This window comes from Pleurodeles waltl, chromosome 3_2 (genome assembly GCF_031143425.1).
Source record: "Pleurodeles waltl isolate 20211129_DDA chromosome 3_2, aPleWal1.hap1.20221129, whole genome shotgun sequence".
In the NCBI taxonomy this organism is placed as follows: Eukaryota; Metazoa; Chordata; class Amphibia; order Caudata; family Salamandridae; genus Pleurodeles; species Pleurodeles waltl.
Window position 1 is genome coordinate 164,168,538 of NC_090441.1, and position 14,356 is coordinate 164,182,893.

The following is a 14,356-nucleotide window of genomic DNA, read 5'->3' on the forward strand; positions in this document are numbered from 1 at the left end:
ATTGATGGAGCATGCTATATATTTCCTCAGAAACAGATGTTATCGTAGTAAGTTAAGCACGGCAAATCAGAAATCTCCACTTTAAGTGTAATAGAACCGTGGCAGACATATTCTAGCAATGTCCTTTATTTAGGATTGCATGCAAAATCTTCATAAAACATTTTTTTTCTTCTCTTTTTTCATCTGTAGTTATGATACATCAAGACTGTTGACAGTTTTTAAATCTGTTTCATATGTTGGTTATCCCAGTAGAGGTCTAAATCAATAAACTCTAACTTAAACAATGCTACGGTTCTATTGGTAATGATATTTCTGCATGCCAAGCTGCCCAAAATTGCTTGCAGGTGAAGTTTCCCACACAAAGCATTTGTTTTTCTGTGGAATATTCCTGTAAAATCATTTCTGGGGCAGAATTATCTAGAAACAAAACTTTACTGTCTTTTTCTTAAATTTTCCCCATGGGAACAGTCCAGCCCGAACTGCCAGGCCAGGTCCTCCCTGGACCAGAAACAAGCACACTGGCATCGGTTTCAGGGTATCATCCCTTTAAGAAATGGGGTCTTTGGTTGCCAGTCAGGTTACCCCCTGTCCAAGCAAAGACCCTCACTCTAATCAGGGTAAGTCACACACTATCCAAATAATCCTGTGCCCACGCTCTGGTAGCTTGGCACTGAGCAGTCAGGCTTAACTTAGAAGGCAATGTGTATAGTATTTATGCAATAAATCATACAATAACACAATATAGCATACACCACACGGTGTTTAGAAAAATATATAATATTTATCTGGATATTTGCAGGTCAAAACGATAAAAGATGCAATAAGGAAATGTAGAAATATCACTGAAAAGTGATATCAAGTGTCCTAAGTCTTTTAAAAGCAAACAAAAGTCTATTTCAAGCACAAAGTACCTGGTTCACATGAAAAATCTCCGCAAAGGGGCCGCAGAGGAGGAGAAGCGTTGAAACAAAGGGGTGTGCGTCGATTTCTCGGGCCGCACACGGTCGATGCATTGTTTCGTTTCCAAGCAGGGACGGCTGTGCGTTGATTTCCGGCACTCGGTCGTGGGTCCTCTTTGGGCTGCGGGGTTTTCAGATGCCCCGGGGTCTGTGCGTGGAATCCTGGGCTTGTGACAAGCTCTGCGTCATTCCGGTGGGCGTTGCGGGTAAATTTCTCCCACACGGCAGGCGCTGCGTCGATTTCCCCTCTGGAAGTCGGGCTGCAGCGTCCCCGGTCGGATGTGCGTCGATCTGGTGGGCCGTGCGTCGAAGTTCTGGTCGCACCGCAGGCGTCGCGTCGATCTTCTCCTGGCGAAGTCGAGCAGTGTCGTTCCGGTTCGGCGTGCAGTGAATTTCTCACCGCGGGATAGGCTGTGCGTCATTTTTAGCAAGCTGTGCATCTAATTTTCGCCGCACAAGGAGTCTAGTTGCAAGAGAGAAGTCTTTTTGGTCCTGAGACTTCAAGGAACAGGAGGCAATCTCTATCCAAGACCTTGGAGAGCACTTCTTCACCACAGCCAGGGAACAGCAAGGCAGCAGGGGAACAGCAAGGCAGCAGGGCAACAGCAAGGCAGCAGTCCTTCACAGAAAGCAGTCAGGCGAGTCCTTTGGGCAGCCAGGCAGTTCTTCTTGGCAGGATGCAGGTTCTGGTTACAAGTTTCTTCTCCAGGAAGTGTCTGAGGTGGTAGGGCAGAGGCCCTGTTTTTATACCCAAATGTGCCTTTGAAGTGGGGGAGACTTCAAAGAGTGGCTTAGAAGTGCACCAGGTCCCCTTTCAGTTCAATCCTGTCTGCCAGGGTCCCAGTAGGGGGTGTGGCAGTCCTTTGTGTGAGAGCAGGCCCTCCACCCTCCCAGCCCAGAAAGACCCATTCAAAATGCAGATGTATGCAAGTGAGGCTGAGTATCCTGTGTTTGGGGTGTGTCTGAGTGAATGCACAAGGAGCTGTCAACTAAACCTAGCCAGATGTGGATTGTAAAGCACAGAAAGATTTAAGTGCTGAGAAATGCTCACTTTCTAAAAGTGGCATTTCTAAAATAGTAATATTAAATCCAACTTCACCAGTCAGCAGGATTTTGTATTACCATTCTGGCCATACTAAATATGACCTTCCTACTCCTTTCAGATCAGCAGGTACCACTTCAACAATGTACGAGGGCAGCCCCAATGTTAGCCTATGAAGGGAGCAGGCCTCACAGTAGTGTAAAAACGAATTTAGGAGTTTTACACTACCAGGACATGTAGACTACACAGGTACATGTCCTGCCCTTTACCCACACAGCACCCTGCCCTAGGGGTTACCTAGGGCACACCGTAGGGGTGACTTATATGTAGAAAAAGGGGAGTTTCAGGCTTGGCAAGTACTTTTAAATGCCAAGTCGAATTGGCAGTGAAACTGCACACAAAGGCCTTGCAATGGCAGGCCTGAGACAAGGTTAAGGGGCTACTTACTCAAATGTTTGCAATTATGACCATGGCGGTTACCGCCATGGCCACCCGCCTCTTCTCCGTTCCGCCCACCAGGGCAGAGACGACCGCTGGGCTGGAGACCTGGGTCTCCAGCCCGGCAGTCGTCACTATACTGCCGGCGGTATTTGGACCCGGCTGACCGCCATGGATTCCATGCTGTTTGGAACCGCCATGAAATCCATGGCGGAAAGCACTATCAGTGCCAGGGAATTTGTTCCCTGGCACTGAGAGGGGTCTCCCCCACCCCCCACCCGACTCCCTCCCCTACACCCCCCACCACCCCTGACACACCCCAAAGGTGGCAGGACCCCCCTCCCCACCCCTACCCCCAACATCACATCACTCATACACGCAGGCACCACCAACACACATACACGCACACACACTGACATACATGCCAACAGCCACACACACAGTCAGACACGCACATACACATTCAAACATACACGCACACATCCATACAGTCATACCTACAGACATACACGCACTCATTCCCAAACACACAACACCCCCGCAAGCATACACGCACTCACACACCCCCTCTACATACACACACGCACACCCCCATGCACGCACACAACACACAACGCCCCCCCACCCCCCTCCCCTAATGGACGATCAACTTACCTGGTCCGTTGATCCTCAGGGAGGGGACGGGATCCATGGGGGCTGCTCCGCCGACACCACACCGTCAACAGAACACCGCCACGCCGAATCACAGGACGTGATACGGGAGGCGGTGTTCTGTTGATGTGGCAGTGGAGGTGGAGCAACCTCCACTTCCCCACCGACCGCCAGTATGGCAGCTCTCCGTCCTAAAAAGGACGGAGGGCTGGCAACAGTCATAATACGCAGAGCGGAAAACCGCCACCATTGGCGGTCTTCAGCACGGCGGTCCCTCGCCGGTCTTGACAAAAGACCGCCGAGGTCAAAATGACCCCCATAGTGCCTTCTACTAGGGACTTATAAGTAAATTAAATAGTCCAATTGGGTATGATTCAATGTTACCATGTTTAAGGGGATAGAGCATATGCACTTTAGCACTGGTTAGCAGTGGTAAAGTGCGCAGAGTCTAAAAACCAGCAAAAATGAGGTCAGAAAAAGAGAAGGAGGAAGGCAAAAAGTCTGGGGATAACCCTGCAGAAGGGCCATTTCCAACAATCCCTCATTAGCCAGGCTACCTTGAATCCAGTGGCACAGCGAGCAAGGGACCCACGCCTGGGCAGACCCTGGCCACTTAGGACGACTTTAACAACACAAAAGGATGATGGACGGAGTGCTGAAACTTTTCAAAAGCTCACCCGGCATCACAGATCGGGGTTTAATCCATGGTTCTTTTGCTCACCATGCCACCCCTGTTTAGGTATTTAGTAATACAGTCCTTCTGAGGTATAGGGGTTATGGGTGATTTGCTCTAGTGCTTATTTTGGTTTTGCAGAGTGAGAGCCCAGGGGCAGAATAACAGAGCTTCAACACCTCCAAACCTGCAGTTACCATGACACATTTCGATGTAGGTGAAATGAGTGATTAGCCCTTGGTGGAGCTTCCCTTGCTACTTAGGTAGTCATTGGTGGGGACCCATCTCCAAGGAGCCACCACTTTTATTTACTTCAATGAAACTCCTAAATTTAAACCTGAAATGGATGAGGTCAAGACATCATGGGAAAAAGACATGTATAAAGTGAAGGTGGTTGGAGCATATGATGCAGAGAAGTAGATAATTTCAGTTTTTGGATTATTGATAATAAATAAATTGAGGGCAGTGCGGTACTGGAGATTCTGGATTGGTGGATGAAAGGAAAAAAGGACATACAAATAAAAGTTGCATGTATCATTACCATCCAAATTATGATACAATTGAGAGGATCATATTATTTCAACAAGACCATTCATTTAAAGGGTGAATAGGAGGGACCACAGTAATAACTTTTAGAGATCGCTGACAAGGAAGGTTGCAGAAAAAGTGGGAGTACCATTAGATGCAATAGAAGTGGTCAGTAAGACCAGACCAGCTTGCAAGTCCTTACTGGTAAACATGAGTTGCTTGCATTAGCTGTGGACAATTCCATGAGAATTGGGATAGAAGGAGGTGATTATAGTATGAAGAATTAACAAAGTCTGGCATTGTGTCAAGGGTCTTTTAATATTTGTTTGTTTGCTATTTCGGTAGGTGGCCATTGCACTGTTGATGGTGGAAAATAGAAATTTCATAGCCATGTATGTTGTGTTGTGACTTGTGTACTATCACCCAGAAGGGTATCCTGGCACTGAGTTGGTTGAGCCTAGCCAAATGTAGGGCCTATTAGGACTACTCGAAAAGCCAGGTCTTGAGCTTCTTGCATAATTCAAGCAGTGGGGAGGAGGCTGTTATGTGCAGTGGCAGGTCATTCCACGCTTCAGGACCCATGTAGGTGAAGCCTTGACCACCAGATCTAGTTTTCACATACATAGTGTATGCACAATGAGCAGATGAGCAGAAGGGTCTAGACAGTTTGTTTAAGCAGAGGCAATTGTTGAGGTATGCTGTGCCAAAATTGTTTAGTGCCTTGAAAGTATGGGTGAAGAGTCTGAATTGTGCTCGTTTGTGTATGGGGAGCCAATGGAGCTCCTTCCGGTGTGGTGTGATGTGAGTGTGTTATGGGAGGTTGAGTGTGATTCTGACCACTGAGTTCTGAATGGTCTGCAGCCTTCTGGTGAGCTCTTTGTTTATCCCGGCATAGAGGGCATTCCTGTAATCTAATTTGCGTGTGACCATGGTGTGCATGACAGTTTCTATGTGCTGATTGGGAGCCATTTGAAAATCTTCCTCAGCATATTGAGTGTATGGAAGCATGAAGACTGCAATGCAACTGGCGATGTTTTGTGCCTTCCTGTTGAGTTTGCTGGCGTTGATGATCCCAAGGTTCCTGTAGTAGGGGGTGGGTGTCGATCCTAGCGCTGTGGTCAAACAGGTTGCATCCCACGGTAAAGTGCTCTCCCTGAAGGTCATGATTTTAGTCGGTGTTCAGCTTTAGACAGTTGGGCCCAGATTTATACTTTTTGACACAAAACTGTACAAACGCAGTTTTGCGTCAAAAAAGTATAGCGCTGGCTGGCACATAATAGCCAGAGGACTAACGGAGGGCACACGATTCCCTCCGTCATTGCTATATATGATCGCGTTTTGAATAAAAAACGCGGCATGCACTAATGCCGGCGAAGGGCTCATATTGATTTTCGGGCCCACAGAAGACTTACAGGAGGCACATACTTCCCTCGACGTTTCTTTGCCGAGATTTATCAGCAGACGGGCTTGGAGAGTAAACAAAAAGAATAGAAAGAGGGGTGAATAGTTGACTCACCAATAGACGAAACTAGCAATGTCCAGTATTTAAATTGATTATGAAGAAGGAAAAGATGTGATTGATTGTGGTTTTGAAACAGAGTATGGTAGATGTGATATGAATATAACGGACATAGAACCTTGAAGAAGTCCAGTCAGGACGAAACACGTGTCGGCTGATGGCTATTCATTTATTTTCTTCATGTTTTGTATATATATGTATATGTTTATGTATTTAAGAAGATTTTTCCTTTTTGTATTAAAACTTATATTCGCATGGACATATTCATCTTTTGGTTAGTTGTATATTTGTTTACAGTATGTTCTGGTCAGATTTATGAATGTTTAGTTTATTTAAGGAAGAGAGAGGACCAAACAAGCATTCTAGGGGAATTTATTATGATATGTTAATTGGTTTCTTCAAGATATTTGACTATCTCTTAATTAGAGATATTGTTTTGCTTGGTGTGCACCACTGGTTTGTTTTTGTAGCGCTGGCTTGCGCCATTTCAGGATGCCAGCCAGGCGCCCAATTTATGGAATGGCACAATCCGGCGCAAAGGATGGGCCAATGCCATCGATAATGACCTTAGCCAGGTGGGGGTGGCCGTATGGGAAAAGGGGGGTTTGCACCAAAAAATTACATTAGGCTGGTTAGAGTAAAAAAAGATGTCTCTAACCAGCCTAGCGTCATTTCTTGGCTCCCAGCTATCCATACAACGTGACTCCTGTCTTTTAAAAGACAGGAGTCATGCCCACCACCCCAATGGCCAGCACAGGTGACAAGGTCCCCCTGGGCATGGCCATTGCACCCAGTGCCATGTAGAGGGGGCCCATTTCAGGGCCCCCAATAGCACTTTACAAATTTACATATATTGCTTACCTATACTTACCTGGGATGGGGTCCCCCATCCCCTGGTATTCCTCTGGTGTGGGTGTTTCTGGGGCTTGAGGAGAGCACCTGTGGTGTTTTACCATGGAATTGGGTCCACAGGTCCCCTAATGCCTGCCCTGAGCTATGCGTTAAATAATGGCCCCTAAGCAGGCTTAGCACCATTATTTAGGCCCGCCTCCCTCCCGCACACCATTTTCGCCGTTAGACCACCCTTTGGGCTGGATTGCGCCATTCCATAAATAAGACGCCCAGCTGGGGTCTTGGAATGGCGCTAGCTGGCAGTAAACATTTTCACGCAAAACTGAGTTAGCACAGTTTTGCGTGAAAAAGTATAAATATGGGCCTGAGTCTTAGGAAAGGATGTTGTGAAAGCAGATGATGCTCGCTAGAGGGATCATGTATGCGTTGAAAAGGGTTGGACTCAAGGAGGATCCTTGAAGATCTCATTAGATGAGGTCACAGGCTGTCTCCTTCCAGTCAGAAAGAAGCAGATCCATTGGGGTGCATGCCCTTGGATTCTGGTGGTTTGTAGGTGTTGAAGGAGGGTGGAATTGGAGACCGTATTAAAAGCTACCGCGGTCTAGCAGGGTGAGGGCCATCATGTCTCCTCTATCTTGAGTCATGCGGATGTCATCTATGGTGGTGATGAGGGCACATTCTATGCAGTGGTTGGATTTAAAACCAGACTGAGTGGCTCATGAGTTGGTGGTTTTTGAGGCTTTCAGTGAGGTGTCTGTAGGTGATTTTCTCTAAGACCTTGGTTAGGAATGGTACCCGAGAAATTGGTCTGTAGTCAGTGAGCATTGAAGGGTCTGCAGAGGGTTTCTTCGGCAATGGAAGGACAGTTGCATGTTTGCAAGCATCTGCGGAGGTTGCAGAAGAGGTGGAGCTATTCATAGAGTAGGCGTGGTGGCGACAGGGGTCCGATGAGGTCCCTGAGTGGATGGAATTCATGGTGGCTGTGGTTTCTCCTGGGGTGATGGTGGGCCATTTTGTTACCATTGGTTTTTGGATCAGACCAGGAGGTGCTTGGTGAGGTCTGTTGGGTCCAGTTGAGGGTTGTAGTTGCTGGAAATGATGGCACTTTTGGTGCAGGAGAATTGAGAGAGATTGTTACAGATGTCCTGCAAGGGGTTGATAATTTTGGAGGTGGCCGCTGGTGAGGTGATGTCCTTCACAATGATGAAGATGTCTTCACTTCAATTGCTTCTGGAATCAATGCCGTCCACCGGAGCGGTGCATTAAGTGGTCTGGATTATTTGGTGGTAGCTTCTCAGGAGAGATTTGAAGGTGCTTCTGTCTGTATTGTCCTGGCTCATTCTCCAATAGCGCTCTAATCAATTGGCTCTGGGCCTAGATTATGTTGTATTGCTGGGTTTGAGTGGTTAAGGAGTTGGCATAGGAGGTTGATCCATTTGCTGAAATTCTTTCTCAATGGTTTTGGGAAGGCTGTTGCTGTTTGGGTTGGTGAGTGCTGAGAGCGGTGCTCCAGTCCTTGCCAGTGACGCTGTTCCAGTTTCTTCAGACTAGTCTGATGATGGTGGTGCATTTGCATTGGACCAGGACAGGAAGTTAAAGTTGATGAGTGCATGCTCTGACCAGCACACTTGTGTGAGCTCCTCGACTCTGATGTGATGATTTTGAAGTGATGAAAATTCGGTGTAGGAGGTGCCCAGTCACGTGGGTGGATCACTTTACTCATTCGGTGAGTCCCAGGCTTCCAAGTCATCGATGAGTGAACAAGAAGGATCAGAAAGACATTAGTTGAAAAGTGTGGCCTATTGTTATTTCAGCTATAGATTGAAGTCACCAGGGCTATCAGAGGGAGGACTTAACCAGATTGGACAGAGAGGGGAAGATGGACAAGCCGTGTATAAGAATATTTATCTTATATATTGCTCTGATTGTTGCATGCACAGCATGTCATCTATATATTGTGCCCATACGCAGGTGAACCAAAAAAACCTCCATCCTTCCCCACCGTCAACACAAGAACTGCTTTATTGGTAAGGAAGAAATCTCCAAGCCTTGTTCTCATTGCTTCTTTTTAAAGTGCTCTAACATCCATACGTGTGGAAAAGGGCTACAAGAATGTAGTAGTGAATGAGTACTCTGTGTGGTTTGTATATGCTGCCTTGTTCACTACAGTTCAGGGTTTCTTGTGGAGGTGCTAAAGTTTAGGAAGTAAATAAAATACCATACTTATATTATAGTTAATAGAAGCATGCAACCTCAAAAGTAGCATGTCCGGCTCTTTCTTCCAGTGCTTGAAACTCTAACTTAAAATGGTTTGCTGTGTATGATATAGATTACTCTACAGGTGGTACATATTTGCATGCTTGCATTACTCCGTTTAGTCTCATACTTTTCCTAAACATTAGTCGACACACAGCCTCACACTCGCTGCAAAACCTACTGAGCAGTGTCTGCCATACGTGCAGGAACCAAAAACAGCTCCTATACAGGCCACACTCACCCACTCTTCACCCATAACAGATGTATTGCTAACACATCCTACACTGACTCCTTTTCACTTAAGCTCCATGGTGAGGCATAGCAAAAAAAGTAAAAACAAAATAATACTGCACCACAATTCTACATGCTTGATATCAAAATACTACTCACAGGCCCCATTATAGACACACACACTCCCATCCACAGAGCTTCCATGGAGTAGCATGCTACCCATCCTCAGAAGTGCTCCAGCACCTCATCAGGAGTATGAAGTGCTTGATAGATGCAACCACAATACAATAAAATAGAATATTCCGGCTCTGACTGGGAGCCAGTGGACTTTTTGCATGGTGGGTGCACCCCGATCCCTCTTGTTTATTTTAGCTGCCAGTTTGGCTGTTTTATCTTGAATGTTCCAGAACCTGTTTGAGCTGTTCTTTGGGGGGGCGGTGTGTTACGACTCTGGCTGCTGCTTCTACCCGTCTAGCAGAGTATATCTACTTGCATAGTTGGCGTCCCCTTCATGTCACCTATGTTGAATTCAGTCCTTATCTGTGTCAGTGGCTCAGACAACCTTGTTATTCATCTCCCATGATGCAGCCAGACTGACTAGAATATGTGCTATTGATTACAGAGTCTGGCCTTGGATTCTGGACCATCTAGTCTGGAGCCGGGTGTGGCTAACCAGACACACATCTGATTTTCAGGGGGAAATTCCAAAATTTAGCATCTGGCCTCAGACTGGTGTCATCAGCAATCAGCTACAGATCTTTTGCAACAGATTCTCTTCAGTTCTCAGTTTATTAATTCCATAGCTGTGACATGAAAATGGACTGTTTGTTCTTTCTGGCACTTGGTCCAGCTATAATGCAGCATATGTTTCAGGCCTTAGAAAGGCCAGGAGGCTCAGCTTCTAAAACACTTGTTCCAGCTACAATGCAGCACATGCAAAGGACAGGGTTTCTGTGTGTGACTTCAAGCACGCAAAGGGTGATGGTAGTAATGCCTGCAATAAACCTCACCACAGGCAATTGCTTGGGTAGTATTCCATCCTTCTGGTCTTTTGCGCACCAACCTACAATTACTGAAGAGTACCCAGTCAGGGCAAAACTGGTCTTGTATTGCTTGTGTCTTAGTTCAGGGAGGACCTAGCCCTGGCAGTTCAGGCTGAGCTGTTCCTATTAGCTCAGTGTCAAGACTGATTTGCATATGGCTGAGTCCAAAGTGAGTTGGAATGGTGGTCAAAAGAATGATGTTTTGGAATACTACGATTGCCAGTGGTTAGACGTATTGCAAGCATTCCTCCCATCACTTTTTGCCTGCTGGATGTACCCTCCTAAGTGGCCTAGGGTATGCCAAGTAGTGGATCCCATGCTCACTGTGCCGCTGGAACCAAACTACACCCGACTGAAAAGACCAAAGCAGTTGATGTTCTGTGTTTACCACCTGTTTTAGCAGTGTGCGAAAAGACTGGGAGTGCAGCATCTAAAACACATGTTCCCTCTATAGTACATCACAGGCTTCAGATTGGAGAAAGGAAGGTGTCCTGCGGGTGACCCCTGCTCCAGTTACAATGCAGCATATGCTGGAGCACAGAAACAATACGTGTTTTGTGTGTGACACATGTTCCATCTCCAGTGAGTCACATGTTCAAGATCAGATAATGAAGAGGGGTTCTGTGTGTGACACCAGACCAGATACAATGCATCACATATTAGGTATCAGAGAAAGGACAGGGGTTCCGAGTGTGACACATCCTCCAGCTACAGCACACCACATGCTGGAGATCATAGAAATGGCAGTGGTTCTCTGTGTGACACATGCTCCAGCTACATCGCATCACATGCAGGACATTACCAAGTGGACAGTGGTTCTGTGAGTGACAAGTTTCAACTGCAGTGCACCCCATGCTGGAGATCATATAAATGACAGTGGTTCTGTGTGTGACACCTGCTTCAGCTACAATGTATCACTTGCTGGAGATCAGAGAAAGGAAAATGGCTCATTATATGACACCTGCTCCAGCTACAGTGCATCAAATTCTAGAGATCAGAGAATGGACAGGTGCCCAATGTATGACATCTGCTCCAGCTACGGTGCATCAGATGCTAAAGATCAGAGAAAGGACAGAGGCTCTGTGCGTGACACCTGGTCCAGCTACAGTGCATCACATGCTGAAGATCAGATAAAGACCAGAGGCTCTGTGCGTGACACCTGCTCCAGCTACAGTGCATCTCATGCTGAAGATCAGAGAAAGGACAGAAGCTCTGTGAGTGACACCTGCTCCAGCTACAGTTTATCACATGCTGAAGGTCATAGAATGGACTAGGACCCAATGTATGTCATCCGCTCCGGCTACAGGGGTTACATATGTGACTAACAAATGAAGATACACTGTTCCAAAATAGAAAGAAGAGGACACAGGGAGGTCCTATTGTTAGAAGCAAAAAACCCTCACATATCCCATGGATGTCATGCTTCATCATCGGGTCTACTCCTCGTCAGAACGGGGCTGCAATGTCTGATGGGCACCCCACAAGGGGGGCTCTATGCCGGAGATCTTTTCTCAATCATGAGGTACTGTTAACCAAAGTATCCAACATTTGGTAACATTGAAGGTTCAGCCTACCAACAAAGCTGAAGGTCTACTGAGTAACTTTTCACTGAGCAGTGGTGCTTTTATCTCTGCTGTACGCCTGCAAGATGTGGACTGTCTACTGGAGTCATGCACGATGGCTCAATCACTTCCATATGTCATGACTGCGCAAGCTTCTGAGAATCAGATGGCAGGACAAAGTGTCAATACTGAAATCCTTTCCTGAGGCAGACAACTGTCAGTTCATACACAGCTAATGGCCAGATGTGCTGGGAATGTTGTCAGAATGTCAGATGAGCACATCCTCAAACAGCTCTTCTACAGAGAACTCACTCAGGGAAGGCGCTCCCATGGAGGACCAAAGACGTGTTTCAAGGACATGCTGAAGACCTCCCTGAAGGCTCTTGAGATCAACGCCTTGGAAGCCTTTGCACTGAACCCTCCAGCATGGCACAGCTTCATTTACAAAGGCGGTCAAACCTCTGTGGCAAGGAATACTGCTGAGAGACAAAGAAAGTGTGAGCTTCACAAGTCCAGAGCTGCCCGCACATTCATCAACAGTGCTATCACATGTCTGTCTGATGTGTGACCGAGCATTCAAGGCCTGAATCAGGCTACTCAGTCATCTTGTGGATAGTGTGAATTTAGATAATCTGGGGCTTCTGATGAGATTTTTGGATTCCTACATTGTAGGCTGATGGCACTCATTAAATTGTTAGATTTGACCAGCATGCTACCAACTTGTTGGTTTTTTCTCTGTCACTAGGAGCTATTCAGTGCTTGACGAACAAGAAGCTACTAAAATGAAAAGGGGGGAAAAGCTAAAGTTTTGCTCATTGTGCATTTTAATAAAGAAATGCAATCAATCAATGCAAAGTAAATCCTGGTAGGAAAGTGTAATGGTGCTGCTTGTGCTATGCTTGCTCTGTGTCTCTGCTGAGAAGAAGGAAGAGCTGGTGGCGGGTCAGTACCTGTTCTGTGTGGTTAAGTGGGTGTAGTTTCTAGGGCTATTTCTAGTGTTGAGTCCTGCAGCTACTGGCTAGCCAAGAGGATGTTTAAGACATTATTCAAATAGCTTTATTTCATCACTTAAACTCCCCATGGACTGTCTTTTTAAAAGGCCTGACACAGCGACTGTTCACATCCCCTGTGGGTGTGTGGTCAGACCAGGTTTGTAGCAGCTCAAAAGAGTTTTAGCCAGAAGATGCAACGAAAATTGTTCCATTTCACTTACTCGTTCACACTCTGCTCGTGCCTGTTTGCTCTGTGCACAATACATTGCTTGCTTACCATGAGGCAGTGCAGCAAGTCCTATGTGGAAGCAGACCTGAGACTTTACTGTCATGGCCGCCTGCTGTCATGGGAACAGGGATCCCACTTAGGACGATGCAGTGTGAGCTTGAGTTAGCACCCTCCATGGCAGGCCCTGAGAAGGGTCACACAGGCTGTGTTTGGTCTGTGCTACAGCCATGGGTTCGGCAGTAAACCTACCAATTAGTGCAATGGCTTTCCGCCTTTGTTTGTAAATAGGGTTATCACATGCTAGAAGCAATTATATGTGGTGTGCTAGAGGCTCACAATAAACTGTGCAGACCAGAGCCTGGGGCCTGGGAAAAGTCACAAAAACTGCAGTTTCTGAAATATTCCAGAGACACTTTTATCTGCTGCAGAAAGGACAGAGAAATCTGGACGGTAACCTGTAAAGTGCTGTTCATTCCTAATGAGCAGGAAAGACGGCTGTAGACTCAGTGCTATTATAGACTCTAATAACAGTTAACCAGTGCTTAATTTGTGCTTGTTGTTTCCTTTGCTGAGCACCGGCACTTATTTTTGAGGGCCCCAAGCATTTGCTGCGAGCAAAAGACGTATATGGAAAGGACGGAGGAAGAGAAAAATGAAAAAGCGTCATAAAGGGAGAAAGCTGCAAAGGTGATCTGAAGGGGCAGGGAGTGGCTGTAAATGGATTAAAGAGGCCCGAGATGGCTTCAGGATTACTCTGCCTCAGTATTCAGTGCTCGCACATTTAATTGCAGCAACCCGTGTTTGAGAAGAGGGCTTTGAGCACTGGCACATTTTTATTTACAAATTAAGCACTGCAGTTAAAAAAGCATGCAGATGACCTTTCATAAACTGTTCACTTCTGAAATTCGGCCTTACCTCCTCTATCCTTTACTGTATAATCTTATGTGCAATTAGCAGTGGTGCATTTAGCAGGGCAGTGAGCCACTGGAATGGGTTTTGTTCACAGATTTCCGTTCCTAGCTTGCATCCTTGAATTGTTGACATTTGGCATGACAGGAGCTGAGACAGAGGACAACAATCTTGGACGCTGTCCAGATGACATGGTCAACGATATATAATCTGCTGATTGGTCAGAAGAAAAAAGAAACATAAGTCAATGAGCAGCAGTGGCATGCAGTGATGTCTAGGGCAAGACGTGGGTGGCCACTGATCACAAATGGGGCAGTCCAGAGGTGGGGTCACAGACATCTGAGCTGCATAGAGCCCTCATGTTGCTTCAAAGAAAAAGGTGCAGAAGTTGTGCCTTTTTGATGCAAGGTGTAGGCAGAAAGACCTCACAAAATTGTTGGTGCCACACGAGGAGCAACTGTGCATCAGGCCC